The sequence below is a fragment of the Ostrea edulis genome, chromosome 1 (assembly GCF_947568905.1).
Source record: "Ostrea edulis chromosome 1, xbOstEdul1.1, whole genome shotgun sequence".
Lineage (NCBI taxonomy): Eukaryota > Metazoa > Mollusca > Bivalvia > Ostreida > Ostreidae > Ostrea > Ostrea edulis.
Window position 1 is genome coordinate 6,937,228 of NC_079164.1, and position 6,000 is coordinate 6,943,227.

Genomic DNA, 6,000 nt, shown 5'->3' on the forward strand with positions numbered 1-6,000 from the left:
ATAATGCTGCAACCTCATTCACTGTAGATTACAGTTATTTCATGTTAAGATGACCCCTGGGATTAGGATGAAGTCACAAAAGAGTTGTAATGATTACGTATGAATAAAGTAGACATTTTTAATGAAAATTTTTAAAAGGACCAAATCATGATGAATTCTATTTTTTTTAATTATGTGTATAAGCATCTCCATGTCTTGTAGATTCATAGTCAACATCACAACTCCTGAGTCCAGGTAAGGGGAAGATGCACTATATCCACCTGTGAGGTTTTGTTGGTGACACTTTTAAGGAAGGAGTACACAGTTTGTGTTGCTGGCTGCAAGAACAACTCACCCACCCCCGAGTACATAATGTGTACAGGGGGTTATAGCAGGTACCACTCACTCTAAACAGGGATTTCATGTAGGGACTCATTTCACCCGAGTGTCTTGACATTCACCAGCTGGCAACATATGTGTCTCAATCAGCTCACCCTCATTTTCATTCTCAATTTTTGCAATAAATTATCATTAAAATTATAGGGACTTCTATGAATGGGCAGAAGAAATTTTCTTAACTGACTATCCCATCTTTGTCAGCTGTTGGAGACTGAACACTTTATTGAAAATTGCTGGGGTGTAGCAATCAATGGGTGTCCTCATTTGCCCTGAGAAGAGTCAGAGAAGTATTCATTTTTATTGTAAAAAGATTAGTTCATGTAAAAGAGCATGAAGGCAGATTTTACAGTTATCTCCCTTAGACTATGTAAATTATAATACAGCACTTGCTAATGATGTTATTTTACATATTAAATGTTGTCAATTTGGTTCGTAGTCAAAGACATGAGTTATAGCTGCCTGTATTGTACCAGTTTACATACAGAATTAACAGTAGATTACATGTACCTGACTCTCCAGGAATGCATTTTTACCTGAGTGATTATCGCTGTTGGTCTGCATCCATCATTTTGTTATGTCTGTCGTGCATTACCAATTGAACATGTTATATACCTGTCCACTCTTTGGATGGGACGTATTATGATATATCAATGTCTGTAGATGGGACGTATTATGGTACAGCAGTGTCTGTGTGTCTGTCTGTAGATGGGACGTATTATGGTACAGCAATGTCTGTATGTCTGTCTGTAGATGGGATGTATTATGGCACAAAAATGTCTGTATGTCTGTCTGTAGATGGGCAGTGTTATGGTACAGCAATGTCTGTATGTCTGTCTGTAGATGAGACTTGTCATAGTACAGCAATGTCTATATGTCTGTCTGTAGATGAGACTTATCATAGTACAGCAATGTCTGTATGTCTGTCTGTAGACGGGGCATACCATGGTACATCAATGTCTCTAAGTCCGTTTGTAGGTGGGATGTATTGTTGTACAGCAATGTATGTCTGTCTTAAGATGGGATGCATTGTCCACCATCGGTGGCCTAGGGGTTAGCCTGTCAGACTCCTGACCGAAAGGTCGTGGGTTCGAGTCCTGGCCGCAGCAGAGCTGAAGTTGTGTCCTTGGGAAAAGTACTTCACATGAATTTCCTCACTCCACCCAAGTGTTAAAGGGTACCTGGCTATAGATAGTGTAAGATATTGTTAGAATGTTAGTGCTCTAGCGCCTGTAACGGCAGCTTGCACTGTATGCTTCCCAGGAAGCCGAGAAAGTTCTAGATTGATATAAGGTCTGCCGGGGTAATAATGTATTGTAAAGCACTTTGGGCAGCTGGAAAATGCTATATAAAACCAATCATTATTATAATCGGGCCAATTCAACTTAATTGATAGATTATCATCCCCGCCCGCCCCTCAAAAATTGGCCCGCCCCAAATTTTTTAATTTTGTGAAATTTGCGATTTCCGAAATATTTTCATGTCCGAATCCGGTATTTACACTTCTTGTTTACATTTCCGGTATAGTAACGTGAAAAGCCACGTGAAGAAAATAGATCTATATGGTTTTCTTAATTTCTCGCGTTCTTACAGGCGTAAATCTTGAAGAAGTTAGTATATTTCTGTTTGAAGTTAAAGCTTAACCTAGAATTCGTCTGTGAAAATAGCATACTATTAGATTGATTTTCACCTGGCATTAAATGATGCACATCTGTTGAAAAAAAATCGTTTGTCTTTAATATTTTTCTCAGAAAATATAGATTAAAAAATAAAATCCTCCCACCCGCCCCATACTTTTTGCTGACCCTGGATGATAATCTATTAATTAAGTTGAATTGGCTGTATTTGAATGCTTTATTATGATGTATGAAATGGCCTCAAATTTCAGGAATTTTAGGGTCTTTAGGGGACTGAAATATTATAAGGTTCCATTCCCATGCTAAAAAATATAGGAAAATTATTATTGCCTTTGTATCCTTAATGTTACATATAACCAATGCTCAGGTGACCGATAAGGCCAGTGAGTCTCTTGTTTAGATTGATTGATTGTATCATGCTTAACGTCTCACTCGACCCAAATGGAGACATCACCAAGACCGGTGAAGGGCTTCAAATTTAGGCCTATGCTCAAGGCTTAAAACCATTGAGCAGTGAGGGTTCTTTAGCGTGCCACACCTACTGTGACATGGAACATCCAATTTTAAGGTCATCTCCGAGGACAGGTGACATTCACACCTGATGCCGAGCGTTTGGCGATGGAACTTTAACTACCTATTTTAACGACTTAGGTCTGTTTTGGACGGGATTCGAACTTCTGCATACTGGACGAACACTCTAACCTCTCGGCCACCGCGAGGATAACAAACTGGCTTCTTTTGACAAAATTCATGAGGATTTTAATTTGCTCAAACTTTCATATACTAGTACCTGTCTGATTTCTGGTCATTCTAGCACTCATTGTCACTTTGGTTTTTTAGCTCCCTGGGCCTCATGAGATGGTGACACCCTGCAGTAGGAGCAGTTCCTACCGGTATCTCTTAAAAGCAGACAGAGGTTTTCATAGCATCTGATCCATTTCGGAAAACAAACTTTTGTATGGAGCTGGTAAAATTTCTATCTTTTTAGCTCACCTGAGCTAAAAGCTCAAGTGAGCTTTTCTGATCACCCGTATTCCGGCGTCCGTCCGTCTGTAAACTTTTAACATTTTTGACTTCTTCTCAAAAACCACTGGGCCAATTTCAACCAAAGTTGGCTCAAAGCATCCTTAGGTAAAGGGAATTCTAAATTGTTAAAATAAGGGCCAGGCCACCTTCCAAGGGGAGAGAATCAAGAAAAGGTAAAAATAGAGTAGGGTCATTAAAAAATCTTCTTCTCAAGAACCACTAGGCCAGAAAAGATGAAATTTATAGATAAGCTTTATTAGGTAGTGCAGATTCTAAATTGTTAAAATCCTGGCCCCCAGGGGTCGGATGGGGCCACAATAGGGGATCAAAGTTTTACATACAAATATATAAGGAAAATCTTTCAAAATCTTCTCCTCAAGAACCATTGAGCCAGAAAAGCTGATATTTACATGAAAGCTTTCTGACATTAGTGCAGATTCAAGTTTGTTCAAATCATGGCCCCTGGGGGTAGAATGGGGCCACAAGGGGGGGATCAAAGTTTTACATACAAATATATAGGAAAAATCTTTAAAAATCTTCTTCTCAAGAACCACTGGGCCAAAGAAGTTCACATTTACATGAAAGCTTTCTGACATAGTGTAGATTCAAGTTTGCAAAAACCATGGCCTCCAGGGGTAGGTTGGGGCCATAATAGGGACTACGGTTTTACATGCAAATATATATGGAAAGTCTTCTGATATGGACCAAGGTGACTCAGGTGAGCGATGTGGCCCATGGGCCTCTTGTTTTTGCTTGTTTGAGCTGTAAGCTCAAGTGGGCTTTTCTGATCACCCATTGTCTGTTGTACATCTATCTGGCCATCTGTCTGTAAACTTATTTTCAACTTCTCTACAGCAACATAGCCCAATTTCAACCAAACTTATTATCGTTAAAGAATTAGAAACTGTTTAAATGAAGGACCTTCAAAGGTTAGATAACCAACAAATGAAAAAAGATAGCATTGGGTCATTTAAGAATCATCTCCATAACTACTGAGCTAGAAATGTCAAAACATCTATAAGTCATGTGAAACCTTCCTGACATATTGTAAATTGTTTGAAGTCTGGCTCCAGGGGATAGGATGAGGGTCATCGGTGCCTGGGAAGGACAAACACAACAGGCCAATGACCCCATTTATGGTAAAACGGGGACATTCTGAAATTTATTGGGCTGAATTAATGAACATTGGGGCCATTTTTTTCCATACCGAAATTTGTCCATTGTCTGTCATCTTTGTCGTAGGGGTCATCATAAACTTTTCACATGTTCATCTTCTTCTCCAGAACCAGTGGGCCAAGTTCAACCAAGCTTGGCACAAAGCATCCTTGGTTAAAGGGAATTCAAGTTTGTTCAAATGAAGGGTCACACCCTTCTCCAAGGGGAGATAATAACAAAATAGTGAAACTACTTTACCATCTTTAAAAAATCTTCTGCAGAACCACTGGGCCAATTTCAACCAGACCTGACACAAAGGGATTCAAGTTTATTCAAATGAAGGGTCGTGTCTCTTTCCAAGGGCGGTTAATAGCAAAATAGTGAAAATACATTAAAACTCGTCTTCTGAAAAATCACTGAGCCAAAAAAGTTTGCATTTACCAGAAAGCTTCCTGACATAGTGCAAATTCAAGTTTTTTAAATTATGCCCCCAGGAGAATGGTGGATTGATTGATTGATTGTATATTGTTTAACGTCCCTCTCGAGAAAATTTCACTCATATGGAGATGTCTGGAGAAGGGTGGAGTCACAATAAGGGATCAAAGCATTATATACAAATATGAAGGGAAATTCTTTAAAAATCTTCTCAATAACCATTGGGCCAAAGAAGTTTACATTTACACAAATCTTCCTGACATACTGCAGATTCAAATTTATAAAGTTCATGGACCCTGGAGGTAGGATGGGGCCACAATAGGAATCAAAGTTTTACATGTGAACATATGGGGAAAATCTTTATATCCTTAGGATAGGAGAAAGCTGAAGATAATGAACAGTGATCAATGGAGAACTATTTTCTGAACTTTATGTTGGGTGGTGAGGGGGTGAGAATTAATTTCTGAAATTTACGTTGGGAGGTGATGGGGTAGAGAACTATTTTCTGAACTTTATGTTGGGAGTTTAGGGATGGAGAACTATTTTCTGAACTTGACGTTGAGACGGAATGGGTTGGAGAACTATTTTCAGAACTTTGTGTGGTGAAGTGACAGGAATGAGAATTATTTTCTGAACTTTACATTGAGACAAGAGGGATGGAGAACTATTTTCTCAACTTTACGCTGGGAGGTGAGGGGGTGAGAAACTTTTCATTGATGACGTATAGGACTTAATGTACTTTTTTTGTATACAGAGATTAGATATTGTGTTATGAGTGTTTTTAAATTGATGTTTGTTCTCAATTTGGTACATTCAGAATGATTACATGGATGTTTTGTAGACATTCGTGTTCTAATAGCATGATATAATGGTGGGAAGAAATCATTTTGGTTACCTAGTACTTAATGTTGAAATCAATTTTACAGGGTAGCAGTTACTTGAGATGTCCGGCTGATTGATGAGGATAATTTCCCTGAGACTCTGACATTCTGCAGGACTTGGATAGCTCTATTGCTTTAGAAAATGTCAGGTTTGTTAATGAAATTATGTAAAATGTTTATGCCTCATTCAGACAATGGCTGGGACATATAGTTTAACCCTTTTTAGCTCACATGAGCTGAAAGCTAAAGTGAGCTATTCTGATCACATTTTGTCCAGCATCAGTCTTTTCGTCTCTTCATATACTTTTAACATTTTCGGCATCTTCTCAAGCACCACAGGGCTAATATCACTCAGCCAAACTTGCCTCAAAGCATGCTTGGGTAAAGAGGATTCAAGTTTGTGCAAATTGGAGGACCATGCTCCATCCAAAGGGGAGGTAATAAAAAAAATTAGGGAGGAGTCATTTAAAAATCTTCTCAAGAACCACTAA